Below are 20,350 nucleotides of genomic sequence, written 5' to 3'. Positions count from 1 at the left end.
AGAGAAACATCAATGTGTTTTTGCACAAATCTCTTGAAATATTAAAAGTGTGAAGAAGCGGCTGTGGATCTGTTCAGAGCATCGATCATCGCTGTCCAGTGAAAACTACAACATTTCGTGATTGTGAGCAAATTCACAGAACAATACGATTTGAGACTTGATGGTTTCATCATGTGACTTCAGCTCTCGTTGAAATAATTGACGTACAACTGTAAGAATGAAACATCCTAAAGTACAAATACACACACAAAAAGAGCAAATAGTAAAGTTGAACCAACCGACCAACATTGGCTGAAAAACACAACATTCGATCGTCTGCAAAAAGTTGTTTTTGCAAATCTGAAAGTGTTTCTGAGAAGTTCACACGTTAGAGATGAACAGTTTTCACAGGACAGCAGTGCTTCATGGCTTAAATACGATAAAACGCTATTAAATTATCTTTTTTTTCCAAACAGATTTGTTTGTTTGACAAGTCGGACAAAAGTAAGTAACACAACAGCAACACAAACCTGCATAATGACCTCAACCTGTTCCCTTACATTAGATTTTATTGAATGTTTATATTTTTTGAATGTGTCACATACATCGAAGTAATAGCTTCAGTAATACTGTAAAAAAATTAATGATTTAGACTCTGTTGAACAGAGTGATTTATCAAAATGAAGGAACATAAATGTAAGTGAGAAGAAAACAAAGCTACTTATTGTAATGGTCGTTTGAGTGTTAGCAATATTCTGTGGTAAATAATGAAACGCACATAGACAGAAACAGCATTTATCATTTTTTCTTTCAGATAAAGTGAAGTAAATGACGCGGCACATCTATCATGTATTTATCGCATGACTCTGTGTTTTCTTGAGCCAGTGCCATTGTGCAGGAGTCCCTTCTTTATAAATGATTTCTAACTGCTCCCCCAAATTAAGCGAGGACGGTTCGATAATTCACACTTCGCCCCTCTTACGTCTCGTGACGACCATTCTCAGGAAATGCACAGTGTTGCAGAAATGTGTTGTTTACAGTTTTTTTTTTTTTAATGTTAAGATATGGACCATTGCATCCATCTGAGGCACTTCTTAGGAATCCACACTTGTATTCATGTCTGGGGAAACAAACATAAAAAGTAGTGAGTTTTCTTAATGGTGCGTCATGTGTGTAACTGTGTCAGTGTTTTTGTCAGTGTGTGCATGCTTCCTTCCACTTAAGCCTTGGATGATAAAACTGACAATAAACGAGCACTTCATTTGTGAGACACAGCGTCAAGCTTGACACTATGACGAGAAAAAGCAACATGTGTTCAGGCTGAGCCGCGAGGAAAACTGGAAACAGTCGGAACGCAGACACACACTTTAACAAAGACACACGCCGGCATAAGGCTAGAAAGGAGAGAAGAGAGGAAGGGAGAGCTCTTTAGTTTTAATAAGTATTCATTTTTATGATGATCATGTCCCAGCTACTGGAGGTCATTTTTAAAATGGGCATTGGCGCGGCCCATCTCTCTGCAGGGCCACTGCCTGCACGGACGTGTCAGAGCCAGCAGTGCGCCTGCTGCTCTTCAAAGGATCTCATCAATCCATGTCGTCGGGGAAGACAGCGTGCATGAGAATGTGGCTCGGCTAAACTGACGTTGGATTAGAACCAGCTGCCTCTGGCGAATTAAACCTTCTGCCACCAGGTTGTGCAGAAATAGATGCAACAAGCTGCCATGTGACACTTGCACAATGCCACCAGATGGACAGTGTGGGCAAATACAGAAATACAACATTTTATATAACAGTTAAACACTATAAACCGCAAATGTTTCCATTTTTTTGTCCCAGAACTTTAATATCGCAGTCACTTCACTTGTAGACAGTTTCCCAACACTAGCCTCAGGTAACACTTGAACCGTAATAGCTGAAGTGCATGTGGTGGAGAGACAAAATGACCAGACAAGACCAGATGTCCTGCACTGTCTCGTCTTATCGCCACAACAAAGTGGGCTCAGTCTCCTCCTGCGTGAGTGGATGTCGACTGTGTGACTCCACTGTTGTTGCACTTGTTATTCTGCGACAGCTCAGTTTTATCCAAATAGAAACTGCACAGCAGGACTGTGGAGAGGAGGATCCTAGTGAGTGTGTGTTTGTCTGTGTGTGTGTGTGTGTGTGTGTGTGTGTGTGTGTGTGTGTGTGTGTGTGTGTGTGTGTGTGTGTGTGTGTGTGCGTGTGCGTGTGTGTGCGTGTGTGTGCGTGCGTGTGTGTGCGTGCGTGTGTGAATGTCTGACTGAGCGCTCGCTCTCGCTGTCTCATCCATCCGCTCCTTACTTGCTTTTAATTCAAGCTCTCGGGGCAAAGACAGAGGTCAGCGTTGGAGAAATTGGAAATTCTAAAATACTCCTGAGGAGATGCAAACTGATAAACCAGACTTTGACATGAGACAAGTTTCTTCTTTCATATTTTAATGCATGAGCTCGGTTGATTTGCAGGGTGGAACAGAAAAGAGGAAATATATTCAGGAATATTAACCCGTATCTATCTTTCAGCTTTCAACACATTCATCATTTTGGATATTTTATTTATTTGCAGTGAAAACTAAAAAAACAGCAGAAAGAAAAACTCAAATCCCCACTTCATGGTTGTAAACCTCTGCTAACCACTCGACTTACAGTTTGCATGCACACACAGTGAAGACACGGGAATTTAATACAAGCAAAGTGTATTTTATGGTAATTAGGTTGTATATTTGGATTACAGCCACAAATGTACTTTTGGGGTCACAGTGTAATTCCTAATCATTTTGTCCTTGAGTCCGAGTGAACTTTTGTACCTGCTGTGATTAAATTCCCTGCAGATGTTCCTGAGAGCCCATGTTCACGGACAGATGGTGCTTCGAGCTAAATGCTAACCTGCAAACAGTTTGATGTCTGGCAGCTGTAATGTTCAAATGAGAAAAAAACAAAACTTAGTATCTGTGCAAAGTTATGAAACATACACTTTATTCAGAGTTTAATTCGTAACTGTGAAGAGGCTCGAACGAGATGTTTGTCTTATTGTGGTTCAGCTGTGTTTTAAAACAGACATATTCTGCTCATGTTCCAGTTCATAATTACATGAAAAGTTTCACATGCTCTCATGTCCAGAAAACACATCACTTTCCTCAAAGTGTCGATTGCTGCAGCTCCTCTTTTCAGCCTCTGTCTGAAACACTTAGTTTTAGCTCCTGTCTCTTTAAGGCCCGCCCTCCAAACACATCCCAGTCTGCTCTCATTGGCCAGCTGGCTCACTCTGTTGTGATTGGTCAACCATATCCAGCGTACGTAAGGAAAGCCTGGTTTTATCAGGTTGTACATTATTCAAATATGGGGCATGTCTCTTTAACTGTATTTTCACTATATTTACCAAACATAAATTCTAGAATAAAACCTAAATGAACAGCTGCACATACACAAACATCTGTACGAGCCTGGCTCTTGGGCACATAGCATGTGAATATACAATACTACCTGATGACAGTTTCCTTTTGGCATCAAAAGGAAAAACGAGACAGGGTTTGAAACCTGAGAGAGATGCTGCCATCACTCTTTAGCTGGAGATTGTGAACATAACTAATGTCTTGTGTTTGCTCGGAGCATTGATCCTTTGCTTATGTTCCGCTGTTCCTCTGTGATTCCTCACTCCTCTGACCCCGGCACTGTCATTCACCATAATAACTCACTCTGCCGAGCCATGAATAGTTGATACAATGAGTGTGAGAGGAATCTCAAACACCCTGAGCCGCGGCCGCTGTGCCACGACACCTCTGATGAATTAGGATAGGCTTATGACATTTTAAATGGAAACACCTCTATCAGCCTCTAAAGCCTCCCTAAGAAAAGAGTAATGCATGTAATCCCCTTGAGATAACAGTGGCATGCTACAGTATGTGTCGGAGCTATTTATCTCAAAAACAAAAAATACGATTTTTTTTTTGTTGGGTTGCAATGGACTGACAGGAAAAAAAAAATAAAAACCCCGTTATCTTTTGTTTTGTCTGGCTCTGCGTATTTCAATTTTACACCCCAGTGGGCTTGGCTACACCGATGTAGACATGGAGAGAGACCAGAAAGACCTGAGAAGGGAGTTTTAAAAAAAATGTGAAAGCTGTTGCACGGATACATGAGCCTGAATACTGTCACAAGAAGGAGGCTGGCTCCCTGGCTGGCTCAGATTAGACAGGTGGCGTTGTAATTTTTTTGCGGAGCAGACTAATTGCTGAGGCCACCGCTCAGACTACAGGAAGCAGCGGGAATTCCCACCGTGTGTTCATCCGGTCGACAGAAACAGGAGTACGCAGTGATGAAAGTGTTGGTGGAATTAGTCTCTCGGTTGCAGGAGTCACATCAGAAACAGGGGATATCTCAGGTCCTCACGGTTCCTCTGAACAGTGAAGATTAACCACCTCAGCCTCTGTTGCTATGGCACCAGGACGGCGAGAGACAGCCCCGTACAGGTCTGTGAAGATTTCTCAGTCACCCAGGTTATATAGGGTGTCTATAGGTGCTAAGTCAAAGAAAGGCTGCTAGTGTGGTTTGTCCTCTGAGGCTCCAGGAACATGCTGACAGATCTTCAACACGACTTTTTTCGAGGGCAACCTTCATAAACGTGTACAGGAAAAATACTGTCAAGGCTTGTGCACACTTCAGGCTTCTCACACATTTGCATTTCAGAGGGTAGATAGGTGTGTGTCAGGCTGTAGATACTCCGTCACCAAAGGTTTATGCTCTAACGCTCACTAAACACATTACTGTCCTCAAACTGTCCGTCAGCCTCCTGTCTTTCTCAGGCCCTCGTCCAAATAAAGCCCAGTTTCCTCTGATTGGCCGGCTGGCCTACTCTGTTGTTATTGGTCAACCAATTCCAACGCATGTAGAAGATGTCGGCCTCCGCTCTTGCTTTGCGTAGCTTGGTTAGGGGGGTGTCCAACTAGGAGCTATAGGCAAGCAGAATGTAAATTTGGGGAGACCCTGTAAGTATTTGCTGGACTAATGATTGTGTCTCAGGAGCTTCAGGGGAAGAGTTTTCTCCCTTTAACGCAAACTTTGGGGTTTTTAACTTTGAAAAACTTTTACATCGACAAAGAATCTGTATTACAAACTAGAAGAAAGAAAAACTGAACAAAAATGATAATATACAGTTTCTCCTTCAAGGCCAAGCCAGGACCAGCCTGAGGTTGGGACTGAGAAAGTGGTGATTTGTCTTTGGGTTTAAGAAGGTGGTGCTTTGGCAAGGACCAGTTCATGTATTGTTTTTGCCTCTGCTGATTTACCCAATCCCCTCCACCTCTAGCAGCCCAGAGGATGTTTGAACGCACCACTTTGTTGTCTGATAACATGCATGTCGGCGCTGTTTTATCATTTCTCGCATTATTCGCACCCAGAAGTGAGAGCTCCTGGTCTGAATTCCCTTCAAGAAGCATTACAATATGAATGAGATCTGTTGCATGGGAACACAATGTGGTTTGATTGCCTGGTTTGATGATCACAACCACGGTGAGAGCGGCGTGACCATGAGCTTCTGTGGCTTTCTCGTGGCCGCTCAGGATTTCATAATGAAATCCCCCCTAACGAGGATTGGGAGCAGCCCTGAGGAAACATGTTGACTCAACCTCTGCAGATGGAATAAGAGCAAACAATCCGGCTCATATGTTACCGCAACGAGCCCCGGGGAGGTAAACAGCCTTTGTTTTGCATTTCATTGTAACAGTGCATTCGTATGCAGGATGTGCTTTTGGTACTAAACAAACACAGACACTTAAAAACACGACTTTTGTTGCTGTTTTCCCCCAGATGGAAAACTGCATTATCTTATTTAGCCTTTTTGCTTTTTGTGTTATGTTGAAGTAATCCATCCGCACAAGCTGCATCCACATCACTAGATCCTTGTTTTACACTAAAAACATCAGACTTCTGGATGTGGCTTATTTTTGTTTCATTAATAAAACACACCGTTTTATCTCCTTGTGATTAATTTTTTATGTCGAGGGCTGAAAGTATTCACAAGATGCTCCAAAAATCTCTATGTGCCATTGTAGCATTTTCATTAGGGTCTTTGACAAATGTGCCTTGCCTTGCTGAAATGCCAGCGGTTTTAACCTTTACTGGCGAGCTGATTGCCCGTTTCTTTCCACTTCTGCTGTAGCCGCTACCCAGAGATTCAAACAACATGAGGAAAATGTTGAATTAGCATATTATTGATGTGTGGTAAGATGTGCATAATAATTAAATTGTGAAATCTCAGTTACTGTAGATAAATGACATTTCAGTAAATGCTAAGAGAATCTATAAAACCTGAACTTATATACACATGATGAAGATCTTTATATAGAGTGACTTCTTCTGTCATCTTTTAAATCAAAATCTAAATATCAAATTTTAATAATCATGTGTGCATCGTGTTCATTGGTTATCTAACTGCGATGAAGGTGATTCCAATCCCAGCCCCTTGTGCATATATTTGACCACAGCGTAGTTAGTATGTAGCACCATTGTCTACCTCCGCCTTGGTTTTTTTTATAGATTGCAGTTGGTCCACGCCAACTCCTCTCTACACAGCCCACTTCTCACTTAATATGTCCTCTTGGGCTGCAGCACTCAGCAACACGTTCTCTCTGCAAACGCAGGCAGACTCAATACCACCTAAATCATGGACGAGATAAGAGCCGGACTTAAAACGAATAGCAAATTAGCTACAGGAATCCGAATCAATGCACTTTTGGATATGCAGTGTGAATGGGGAATATTCACTATAAAAGGTTTGAACAATTTTACACTCAAAGGGCTTTAAATTTTAATGATTGGCTTTATGAGCTGAATCAAGAGTGACATATAAATAGAGAAATGGATTTGGCTGAATGACTCCCGAAGGAGCCATAATAAAGAAAAGAGAATTAACACGTCATGACATAGTAAGTCCCCGTCCGTAGATCTCTCTCTGTTCCTGCTCACGTATGACTACATTGTTTCAGCAATTTCTAAATGCAGACTGCGGCGCTCATTCGATTATTGATTATTCAATTTGGCAGATCCAATGTGCTGAGTGGGCAGACTTCAGAGGGGTGACCTGTCCAATTAGCCAAAGCATACAGTGCTGTGTGTAGCTATGTGACCAGAGGGAACGGTGTGAAATCATAAGTGGGTTTCGTGATAAAGAGGAACATGAAAAGCAAAACGTACAGTGGACACTCCAACGTGAGTTGAGAAATAAAAAATGTCCAAAAACATTTTAATAACATCAACAACATTCATGTATGGAATTATTTTTATAGATTTGCTTACAACGGTACGTTTAAGCTACTTTGGTTGCAGTCACTCTCAATTATATTGTTTTGGATACTTGCGAGTGATCCGCAAACACCTTAGTTACTGTTGCTATGTCTGATAATGTCTCAAGATTTACCTCTTGAAATTTACAGCAATTGTTGAAATCGGTGGCTCTTCAATGTAAACAATAGAAGGTTTCACGTCTTACTGACACTTTACCGATTTAAATAATAATGGTAGTTTATCTGCTGAAGCTAGCTAACTAATTAAACTAGTAAATAAAGGTAGCATTAGCTTCCTTAGTTAATTAAAAATAATGTGTGTTTCCAGTCGACTCATTAAAAATCAAGTATCTCGTAAAATGGTCTTTAATATGCACCTAATAGCTTTGTAGATATAAAACTAAACATTGAGGCTATAGCCTTTCCCTCTTTGTATTAAGACAATGGCTCTGTCTGAAGTCCCCACTTAACCCCTACTTACTGCATAGGGTCTTCTATATATAGAGCTATGCTGGGAGCGCGTCAGAAGAAAAGAGAGGACGCTTTCGGACACTACTCGGTGCATTATATTTGCGCCGGGAATGATAATTGTTGCAGGATTATGAAGTTCAACAACAACAACAACAACAACATCAGCAAGTGGAAAATCCTACAATAAATTTTAAATGTTTATTTTACACTTAGTATTAATACTTTTAGGTAAAAAAAAACATGTTGACTGATCATCTTTAAATGTACAAATAAACCTGTTTGCTGCATTTTGTGCTGCGATGATCAGCTCTTATTTAAATGTATCGCCCAAGATCCTTTTAGCTCTCAGGACGGTTTTCTTTATGCTAGATTTGAAGAAGGGTTTTGTTTTTGTGATGTAACTTGGAACCATTGGCCTTGGAGCACAAGCTAGTTGATCACAGATATCAATTACAGGTTCAAATCAACAATCAAACATACAATTGATTAACTGTTGTTGCAAGTTTATAAAAGGAAAAAGAAAATTTCACAATAAATTAAAGAAATACAGCGATGAATAATTGATTTATGCATTTAATTAATAATCCTGAGCTGTGTGCTGAATAAAATTGGTTTTGTGTGTGTGTGTGTGTGTGTGTGTGTGTGTGTGTGTGTGTGTGTGTGTGTGTGTGTGTGTGTCTGCGTTTGTGTGTGCGTGTCCGTCCAGTAGTGTGTTTGTACATGTGCGTCATTTGTCATCATCGCGACAGGAAGGAGCTGCCAGACAGAGGCTAATCAAAACCTTCATCACAGCCCTCTGATTCACAGGAAATGTATGCACGAGGATGCATGAGGCAACAGAGCGCGGACAAGAACGCGATCATCTTCAAAGTGGAGTGATCATCGAGGGTATGAAACCAGCTCAGGCCACATGCAGGGGCTCCAGAGAGATATAGCCTGGTGCGCTGTGTGCCGAGCCTTGTGGCGTGCATTATTATTTTACCACAGCATCAGCCTCTGGTACTTCTGACTGTGAGATAAAACCCCACTGATGAAGTGCAGATTTAGCACCATGACAGGCTTCAGATATAATTTCTCCCCCCATATATAACACATAGGTTATATTAAGATGCTCTCTTCTGAACTAATGATGATCTACACTTGTCCAGAGAAGCCACATCCTCTGTGTCTTCTTCCGTCCTTCGAATAAGCTCATTAGTGAGCAACATTTGAATCCCGGGAGATGTGGGTACTTCGTGTGCTGAACACAGCGAAAGCGCAAACATAAAATCAAGAGTCTTCCATAGCTGCCTCCCTGCAACATGTGATCATGCAGGGATACCTTCCCAAAGGAGAGAATCCGCCTCACTGGCTATTTGCAGTTGATGTGTCAGTTGCCAAAGTGCAGATTTTTCCGGCTTCATCCATCTGCCAGGTTCATTGTTACTCTTCAAGTTCAAATTAGTCCAACGTGGTGTGCTGCATGACTAAAAAAAAAAAAAAACAGCTGGGAGGCTTAATTGAGATTCACAGTGTAATTCATTTACCATATGTGGATGTGTGTGTGTGTGTGTGTGTGTGTGTGTGTGTGTCTACAGCATTATCATTCATGGTCACTGGTGTGCGTGTGAATGTTTGTGTAATCGTAGATTCATCTTTATTTATTAGTATTGATTAACAGCCTTTAACAGACCCCTATTTCTTCAGGGTGGCAGGGCAAATCTGATTCCTCATGAGACTTAATATAGAGAGAGCAGGTGAAATCAGGTCAGATAGATGGATAGGATACATAAGTAGGTAGGTAGGTAGGTAGGTAGGTAGGTAAGTAGGTAGGTAAGGTAGGAAGGTAGGAAAATAGATGGATAGATAGATGGATAGATAGATAGATAGATAGATAGATAGATAGATAGATAGATAGATAGATAGATAGATAGATAGATAGATAGATCGATCGATCGATCGATCGATAGATAGATAGATAGATAGATAGATAGATAGATAGATAGATAGATCGATCGATAGATAGATAGATAGATAGATAGATAGATTCCCACTTCTGTGCCTCCTCTCTACACACTGATCTTAACGAGCATCCTGGTGCTTTATGTTCTGGGCAGTAAATCCCACTTAGATCCAACACTTTTCCTTACACCTCATGTCGGGGTCCTGATCATGTGAAGATATCTGAATGTGTGAAAAACCCAAATTAGAGTTTCCTGCAATTTGATATATGCAGCAAACTGCTTTCAGCTGAAATACAGGCTTTGTTAGGGAAACGATGATTTATTGGAAGAGGAGTCTACAACAGTGTCATTTATTGTGGCAGCTACAGTGAATAAAGACACTGCCACATACTGTATTTGCAAAAGAGAACGATCCAAGGCTGTGTTGAAATTCTGAATTTAATATTACCCATAGCAGCACTATGAGAGTTTTTACTGCCTTTTGTGTACTCGTTTAGACTTTACAGCCTGCCAGGTTCTTATTCTGACTCTCATCACCGTCATCAGTGTCATTTGAGACTCAGCAGTCAGCTGTTGATTAAAAAAAACCTCAGATGAACCCACATTGCACTGCCTGCTTTGCACCAAACAGATGAGGGTAGAAAGTTGAGTCAACGTGGTGAAGCACTGAGCAGCAGTGGAGCTGGTGGAGACTAAGACAGAGGTAAAATGAGAGAGAATATTGGATTGACATTCACCAGGGGGACAGAAACAAAGCTCAGATGTCAGCTAATGTTACTGTTTGTCTGGTGCAATCTCGTTTGGTTCACAGCCAAAACAATCAAAAAACGCAGCTTTAATGTGAAGAATATTTTCAAATTATTCTATTTTCAATGTGCACATTTTTACAACAAATGAACATAGATGAGACTGGAGATAAATGTTTTTATATCATAGTAAATTTACCCAATATTCCCGTGTGCAGTATGTTGTAAAGTGGTTTGAAAGCATAAACAGAAAAGTGAGGTAGAAACAGTTTTTCCATCAACACAAGAACATTTTGGAGTGAGTGCGGTTCAGAGAGGATGGACATGACAGGAAGTCATTGTTGTGACACCATGGCTGGAGGAACAGTTTTATATTCGTCCATACATCCCATTCATGTGATTCTCCTCAGGAGAACATTCACTTGGACTCAAGCAAGAACTGGTTGGAGTTTGATGGTCAAACGCTACTGTGATCTCATTCATGGGTTAATTATGACATGGTTCAACACAAACATCCAGGTGAGGTAAGGTAACGTCTAAATAAGATCAATTGCGCTGCGATAATGTCCTGCCATTATTAAACAGAGAAGGTGATTGGTCGTTGGAGGCTTTCGACCTCAGGGCGGTCATTCTGCTTCGGAGACATATTCAGAAAAATGGCTCCTTTGCACAGAGCGAAGGCCAAACAAACAAACTCTCTGTGGAGAAATGGAATCTTACTCGTTTTCTCATTCATTTTAAATGTAGAATAGATAAAAGGATAAATGTTTGATGAGTCAATCTGAAATACTGTGTCAGTCAGTGTTCAGGTTAACATCTGGATTTGTGTCATATTGGAATTTGTTAAATACAGAAGAACATAGAGATCACAGAGCCCGGAGGTGGCAGAATGTCTTTGTTCTGCAGAGGTAACAAAGATAAATAGAGAGAGGATTCATAGTGAGCCTTTTCTGCTGCTGTTCACACTGATGAGTTTCTCAATGAAGCCATCCGCCACGAGCCTTTTGGACGAAGCGTGCTGTCGTTAGCGGAGCGACATGAGGACCGATTAACCATCTGAAGATGAAAAGGCGGGATACTTCGACACAGCCCGGCTTTGCAATTTCCCAAAACAGTCAGTTTCACAATTCAAAAAAAAATATTAAAAGAAACATCTACTCTCCGGTTACAGTCACAACAACAAACTATGAAGACAAAATATTATTGCAGGAATACAAACAACCGTCTGTCGAGATTATTTCCATCCTGCCAAAAAAAAAATCAGGACACAAGAGAGACTGAGAGATGCGAGCAGCTTCATTCCGGAGCAAAGCCAAAGTCTGTGTCAGGTTTAATGAGGCCGTTTGATGTGATTAACTGCAGGGCAATTATTGATCCTCACCACAGGCTGCAGGGATGTGGCAGACTCACATTTATTATCAAGTGCTGGTTGTGTTCTCAGTTTTACTCCTGCTTATTATACCTTCACATAACTTTTATTATTTATTGTCTTGTCGGTAGATAAAAAAAGAATCCTCTGCAGTCAGGTTTGAGTGTTGTAAGAGAACACCTCATTCCCGATGCGTGATTATATCCGAGCCTCACCTTTGCAGTGAAGGAAACTGGTTGTGCAGTGTCGTGTGGCGTACTGTACGTCTGCGCTCGGAGGCACTCAGGATTGAAATCGCATTTTTATGGCACCAGGACTTCTGCTCCTTCTGACTCGAGGGCTCGACACACAAGCCTCAAACATTTGCACACTTGCACAGACTCAAAAAGGCAGGGAGCGCTGCGGCGCCTGGTTCGGTTCTGGCAGCTTCCCCGCACATCACCCATTGTTTATTTGCTTCTATCGCACCAGATTCTGGCGCCAAAACACACAACAATCTGCTCTTTTTTGTGACTTGCTCATAACACTGGAAGGTTTTTACAACTCTTTTCCTGCTTCTACTTCTCTGCTATAAAAAAGACATATCGATCGGCGTATACTTTTCGATTTATATTGTTTGTCATATTTTGTGGCTCGAAAAATTCTTTACGATGCAAAAGACTTATCACTGTAATTCTTAAATGAATTTAGGTCCTGATTGGCTCTGAGGTTTACTACAAACCGTGTAAACATGTGTTTGACTTGCTCGCTAAAGAATTAATGGTTATTTTAATCCTCACTATCTATATTGTGGCTGTGCATGAAAGAGTGTCGCTGTGCTCCTCTGTGATACTGGGCTGCCTGCTGCCACCAGGTAATGTGAAAACACAAGAAAAGGCTGTGCAGTAGATGGACTGAAATAGTCGTATTGCACAGTATCGCAGCAAATGAATCAAAGGCAGTGAGCCTGAGATAATCATAGCCAGGCACTCTGACAGAGATCAAAAGTAAAATGTCTCTGCACCTGCCACTGTGTGAGGGTTGGCTGGGGCTCGCCGAGGGGAAACGCGACTGCTCCCCCCTGGGTCTGAAGGGGCCGTAACACAAACACCGTGGATGACTGATGACTCACGTCGGGACGGATTTCTCAGGTCGGATTTGTAGGCGTCCTGGTTTCTCAAGGTTCAGGGTGCTGAGACGTGCGGGGGGGGACGTATGGGAGTGAAAACAGATATCATTTGCTAAGCTGATGTGTCGAGGTGTCTCATCTAAAGAGTGCGATGTCTTGCATCCTGAGCAGACGATTGACGCACGTCCATAGAGTGAGATGGAGAGGGTCATTTCATGTCAGCTCAACGCAGCCTGCTTTTTACCACCTGGGAATTTCAAGCACAAAGGTCCTCACCTGACCTTTATTAAGTTTGTATGGGGACACACTGACACACACACATACATATACATACATACATATACTGTATATGTCTGTGTCTGTGTGTGTGTGTGTGTTTCTGTGTCTGTACATACATCTGCATATATGTGTAATTTATGATATTGTAATGTTTATTCATACAAATGCATACTTCATATTATATGTATTCATTCATATTTATTCACATTTATATATGTTGATATATATTTAAATATATATATTTGTTTGATTCTGCCATTGAATTTTGCAAATTAAATAAAATTTGTAAAAGAAATAGTGTAAAAGAAATTATAGAATGCTGTTAATAAACCACTGGTAACTGCAGTTACATCTGATTAAATCCAATGTTATGAATAGAACAATAGGTTCCACTGCTTTAGACCTTTCACTTGTATTGAATTTTAAAATACATGGCTATTAAATACACACAAGGTACACACATGAACACTCAATTTGGAAAAACAATCATTCTGTTCTTGGATGCAACATAATTGTGGTCGATTAAAGCTGGGAAACAAGTGATTGCATTTTTTAAATGTGAGCACCTATTCATAACCATGTGATTCATACAACTTGAAAACGTCGACAAAAATCAAAGGTTATCTTATAATTATGCGATGTGAATGGTCAATGTAAACGTTGAACAATGAACCGACTTGCTAATCACATCCCTGCAGAGCGAACTGACCTCGTCTCATTACAACCTAATCACATGTTCTGTACAACTCCTGAGCAGGAGAGCACTTGGTTCATAAAACTTCCGAGCAGGATGTCTGTTTATAGCACATCCTGCCGGAGCTGACCTGCTTGGCACCGCCGCACACTCGACTCTCACAACAGCACCGGGCTCGCTTTCAGGCAGCACAGTTGAATTGTGGGATTAAAAATTCAGACGAACTGCACAAACTATTATTGTCAGAGGTCCAACAGAAAGGCTCCAGTTTCAATTAGCAGAGCGCGAGAATCCCACAGGAGTTTATTTTCAATTTTCCAAGGATTGTTCTTTAACACAGTTAATCTCCCCGATCTTTTAATAACCTGTAAATTGATTAAAAAGCATAATCATCTTTATTCCTCTTTAAACTATTAGAGCAATAGCATGCATTCAGTAAAACTTTCTTTCTGTCTGAAGGACTTTGAAAACACGGGTCTGAATTTTTTTGCTCGTTTCTCCTTTTCTGTTACAGCTCGGGATGATTAATGAAAGACTGCACACACATATAACAACCCTGCGAGCCCCGGCTGCTACATTTCTCCTCATGTACATTCAGATGCCTCAAGTTGGTGTCAAATGTAATAAGTCTGAGTCTCTATTTGATTTGCTGGATTCAGTTTCACCTTCAGGGCTTCTGCAAACCAAAAGGAGATTCTCCTTGGTTCGACTCCAGAGGCGCCCGGGCCCCTGATGAAAGTCGTGCCCCATTCAGGCTCCTCGCCGCCGTGTGGCCTGGCGTGGCGGAACGGACTTATCAATGAAACATAATGCAAACTGTGAAGCTCTCGGTTATGAAACGTTTCATTTTTGCACGCCGTGAATATGTAAATGAGTTTCTGTGGACTCGGCGCGAGGATTCATGTCGGAAAAAAAGTCGAGAATACTTCACATGTTCGGGTGATATTCGGACGAGTGACATCCCAGTCTGGTCATGATTGAGAGGGGGTATGGTGACGTCAAGCGGAGCCACTTGACGGTCAAAGTAGGGTTTTTGATATGTATATTCACTGAAATTATCATCCTTGTCTCACGATCTCTTGATTTCATTATCTGCAACGAGATGACAAGAGAACTTTTGGAATAATTGCCTGCAATTATTGGATAGCCGGCAGCCATTAGCATTTTGCTTGTTTCATGGTTTCAAATTGCCCTGTAACCCCCCCCAACCCCCCCATCTCTAATAGATCTACGAGGGACAATTACCTTTAAAGGGATGATAATGACGGACTAAGTAGAAAACAATTTAAACCAGAAACATGCTCCTGCAACAACAACATGATTGAGGATTCATGGCTTCAAGAGGTGAAGACATATTATTTTCCACGGTGGCACATTGAGTAAATCAGACACGATAATCTTCATGTGACAGAACATAAGCTTGTATCAATTAAAATGTGTAAATAAGATAGTTAAGAATAACAATGGGCTGTGTAGGTTTCTCTTTAAATCTCTGTGGAGTGAAATTCATTCACAGGTAATATACACTCTGGAGCCAGAGCTGCGATGGAGAGTCACTTGTCTCTGACCCCTCGGGCCACCAGCTGTTATCAACAAATACGTCTGTCACCTCCCTGGTCCCCGCTGGCGTCTTTCAAATTGAAAATGTCTGCTTCCACTTACCTTGAAAAACACAGGCAACCATTGGATTATAAATGTCCTTAAGTGTCATTCACTACCTGTCTAAATTTACAGTTAATAGCACTGCACTGCAGCATACAACTCTTTGTGTGGCTTGTGTTTTAGAGTTTGCAGCAAGAGAGTTTGCAGCAGAATCAAATATGAAATCGTAAATCTGAATTTTAGATTTTCATCTATAAAAAGGACACATGTTTTTGTTGCGGTGCCATAGCAACACGGAGTTATATCTATTTTGGAAATGATAAAAAAGGAAATACATCACCTGATTTAATTGTCCAATGAGACTGACTACACAGGGCTAAGAAAGTGATGTGTACTCTGGGTGCTCCTCCACCCAGACCTGAAACACATGTAAACATACAATAATACTCCTCACTCAGGCATGTGGGAGAACATAAGAGAGACAGTTTGATGAATCCTTTATTGGCTGACATGTTGGCGCCATCTGCTGGTTATTCTCATGAAAAAACGTCAACCCTGCACTGTACCATCACCTACCACTAGGAGGATTCTGTACTGCTGCATGTATTGTTGGAGATTTCAAGGCCTCAAAACAGTTTTCATTACTGAAAAAAAAACCATTAACCTTAACATGTCACTTCCTGTGGAATCTTTCAGTTATTTCATCTAGATGAGAGTCTTGAGTTTTGTTTTTGTTCTGTTCTGTTTATCTCACAGATAAAAGCCACCTACGCTCCAGCTCTATCACCATTCTCTGACTTGTGAGAGATATGGATTAATCGTACTGGTTGTTTCCCGACTTGGCAATAACCTCCGTCCGTTATCAGTGATAAAAAAGTACAATAACAACATGTACTTAAGGACAATAAACCTGTGAGTCAGGTCAACTTCATTTATACACAGCAGAAACCACAACAGAAGTTTATCTCAGGGCACTTTTCATATGAAGCAGGTCACGACTGTGCTCCAGACAATAATATCAAATAAACAGCGATAGTCAATGTGTCATAAGAATTTACAGTATTGCAATTTACATATAAATTCCCAAATAAAACAATACATGAGTCAACGAACAATAACTTAATGATAAAAAGAAGCATCAGAACCATTTTATTCACATATAAAAATACTTTTATCATATCATCTAATATTATTAATCCTGTAAATTAATAAACACCATTAAATCTTACTCTCTTGGGGTCAATCAAGTACAAATGAGAATATCACTCATTTAATAGGATCTGACCCCAACTACTCAGGAGCTAATGGGGGCAGTTTGGTAGAATATAGGCCAAGGTGGTGAATATCTACTAACTTGAAATGTGATGCAAGGCTGAAGAAATTGTGTTTAAAACAAAAGAAAGTCACATGCTCACGACGCATCAGGGCTTCGTCTGTGACATGTGACATTTTTGAACATACGGTCTGTGGTGGCAGGACAGGCCGACAAGGACAATGGCTGCTGTAAAGGACACAGTGTGCAACTCTGCAGCCAATCGTGTGACTTTGGGAATCACATGATGTCAGTGAATCTGTGTGTGTGTGTTTCAATGTGGTTACGATCAAACAGTGAAATCAAGGTTTCCGGACTGGGAACCAGCAGGAGGCCTTTGTCTGACTGAAGCCATTCACTGGTGTGCTTTCATTTTCTCTATTGTGTGTGTTTGTACAATTTGTCAAAATGTTAAGAACTGTTTTGTCACTGCAGAATTGCACAATTAAAACCTATTGAAGGCGTTCTATTATATTCTATTATATTCTTGACGTTTCTTCTTTAAACAACACGACCAACTGGAGATTGTCTGAGAACAGTAAACAAGGTGAGTTAATTTTTTAACTTTTACCTACTTTTTGTTTTCTCACACTAATCCTCTTTGGTACCAGGGTGTTTCAGGTCTTCCCCTGATATGAGGCCACACTTTGTTAAACATTAAGCTGCAGTCAGGCGGCTGTTCCCTCAGGTGAAGGTGGAGTGATCGACGGCAGGTCTCTGTAAATGTAAGATGAACCGAGGTGATGACACCAAAGGTTCCTTCTTTATACTCTGACAATAATCTGCAGCAGAGGAGACGCTGTTAAGAACTGAGGTGTAAAAACTGCAACTTACTGTTTAACGATCATGATGCTTGTGCTTTAGGGCAGGAACCAGTTGTTAGCTTAGCTTTAGTCAAGCTAATCATCTGCTAGGTAAATATTAAAGGTACAGGCTTAAGTGTAGAGGTCAAGATTTATACAACTGAATTTATCTATATTATAGATTTGGACAGTGATATCAAAATAAATGTAGCGTCAACTCTCTGATACAACATTATATTTCACAAAATACACAAACTATTTCTTCATGAGCGTACTGTCATTTTTTAAATCAAACTATGGGCAAAGTTAGCATGTTTTACTAAAGGTTGAAATATTCATTTAAACTGTATTTATTTAAAACATTCTACTGTATAGATTTGGACACTGAGGTCAATATGAAGAACTTGCGATTAGCCAGCAGATGTTAGCTTAGCTTCAGTCAAGCTAAACCTTCACTGGTTCTCGCTAAATATGTAGTGTAGTGTCAATTTATGGGCAAAAATATTTGACTGTTTCTTTAAACTGAATTTATTTAAAGTCAAATAAAAAAATAAAGCATGTGCCCTTTGATTTAATTCATACTAATCTGTGGCCCTTCCTGGAGCTGCGGAGTGACAGAGTTTTTGTTGGATTCATGAGTTTAAGTCACACGCTCAAATCTCAGTAAAAGCTCCACGATGGTGCTGTCATCAGGAGCTGTCCCATTATTCACTGTCTGGGAAGCAGCTCCGGGATTTGTCTGTGGATTAGACCATCGTTAAACTCGGCCTCCGTGCTGCGCAGCTTGGGGAGAAGATTTACCAAATAAAACTCCACCGTACAAAAGGGAAGAAAAGTAAAACACAAAAGTGTATTTTAAGATAGTCGTCCGACTTTAAACAAACTTGCTCTTCCACTCTTTAGCTCCTGTTCCTCCTATTTCCCTATCTCTAACACAGACAAACAAATGAACCCAGGAGGGAGCAGCGTCGATTGGTCGAGAGTGACACCTGAGCAGACGCCCCGGGGATATGTTCATTGGCTGTTGGAACTGTGCTGTTCACGGATGCTGAGCGTGACTGACTTGCATTGAGCTTTTGTGTAAACATGCCACATATACAGGCACAAGGGAGCTGAATCCCAAACACCTATATGCTGTCATCTAAAACCATTCGATACATGCCCTGCAACAAAGTAGTACCTTTGTTAAGCCAATAGGTTTTTTGTGAGATTGTCCCAGGGTGTTACTTCATCACTATAAGTCATAGATTCTGCAGGTATGAGGTGTTGACTCACATACCGGGTTTATAAAACTGCACTTAAATCATAAAGTAATAAAGAAAACAGTGAGATAACAAACTGGAGCTCTCCTTTAAAGTGAGATATGGCTCTTGAAAGGTCAACAACAGCGATGAGCTCAGCGGCAGGAAGCTCACTGCTGATTAGAGCAGAGGGTTCTGTAGGTTATCATAACAAACACACAGCGAAGACCAAGCATCAACATAAAGGGATAGAATTGACATTTTGGAAACTAGGCCAAAGACCCTCAGGTCAGTTGAGAAGAGTGATACCGTCTGTGCAGTAAACATTCAGCTCTAGAAGCTGCCTAGCTAGCTTTGTCGGGAGATAATAAAAATGTAATGCTCACTAATTAACACAATAAAACTCTGTGGTTTTATCTGTACAAAAAGCCAGAAAGTAAAAACAACAGTAAACAGATCGGCTACAGGCAGGCTAACTGTTTACTGCCTCTATACTAAGTTTAACTGACTCCAGCAACATAACCATATAAATGATTTACCAACTTAACAACTTACTTAAATTTGTTACACAAAAATGAATGATGTTTTTAAAAATGTGATTAATTTGTGTGCCACCAATTGAAGTTGCTAAACAATTTTCATTTTTCAGTGTACTGACATGCAGGTGGAATCAACTTTCTTCTCTAACTTTTGGTAAGAAAGCGAATAAGCAATTCAGGTCAACGTCTCTGAAATATCAGTGTTTTTTTTATTCTCCAAAAGAGAGTTTACTTGGCTTGTATAGCTCTGACTCAGGATCTGTTTATCATCCCCTTAAAACCCGACACATTCTTTCTGTTTTAGCATAATGCAACCAGAAGAATACGCAGGCTGCACAGAGCAGGGTGTAGGACGTGGCTGTGGAAAAAGGTGAGCCGCTAAGAAACAATCTCTGGAGCTGAGCACTAAAGAACAAAGGGGCCGCGAGATTGCATCCTGGTGCCACGCCCTCGGGGTGTAGAGTCAGGGCCTTTATGGTATCCCTTTTGTTAAGCTGCTCGATACACTCCATACACCAGAATCCCCTTTCATCTTCCATGGCACAGTGCGGGAGGGAGTGGCAGTGGAAAAAAGGTGGTGTGTCCTGAAACGTACCCAGAAAGCGTTGAAGCAAAGGGGTCGGAGAAAGGAGGTAAAATAGGTTCGGAGAATTTTGGAAATCTGTGGATTATTAACCTAGTGATACAAAGGGGATGGATTTATATGTAAATACCATTTTTTTAATAATGGGTAACACAATTTCAAAGGTTCTCCATAAGTGGCACATAGTGAAGAATAAGTGCAATGAATTTTGACACACGTAAACTAGAGGGAATACGCTGGATGACGCTGAAACCGTTTTTCGTCTTAATCAACTATCCGAAGAGGACGGATTAGGGACGTTTTCCCTTCATAATTTCACACAGGATTGAGGAGCCAAATTGTCAAGCCGGAGTTTGATAGATCAATTTAGCAGCTGTTCCAGGAG

The 20,350-nt window shown here is 40.9% G+C and overlaps 1 protein-coding gene across 1 annotated transcript in view; it reads left to right on the top strand.

The window, feature by feature from the left end:
• Positions 1-2,194: 2,194 nt before the first annotated feature.
• The window catches only part of insig1 (insulin induced gene 1), a 38,405-nt gene continuing 20,249 nt past the window's right edge, over positions 2,195-20,350 (top strand). The window contains exon 1 of the mRNA XM_034571858.1: positions 2,195-2,211. The gene's annotated coding sequence lies outside the window, so the exon portion shown is untranslated. The remainder of the gene's footprint in view (positions 2,212-20,350) is intronic.

Source organism: Hippoglossus hippoglossus, chromosome 20 (assembly GCF_009819705.1).
Source record: "Hippoglossus hippoglossus isolate fHipHip1 chromosome 20, fHipHip1.pri, whole genome shotgun sequence".
Classification (NCBI taxonomy): Eukaryota; Metazoa; Chordata; class Actinopteri; order Pleuronectiformes; family Pleuronectidae; genus Hippoglossus; species Hippoglossus hippoglossus.
Note: the sequence above shows the minus strand (reverse complement) of the source record. Positions and strands in the feature narration are given on the sequence as shown.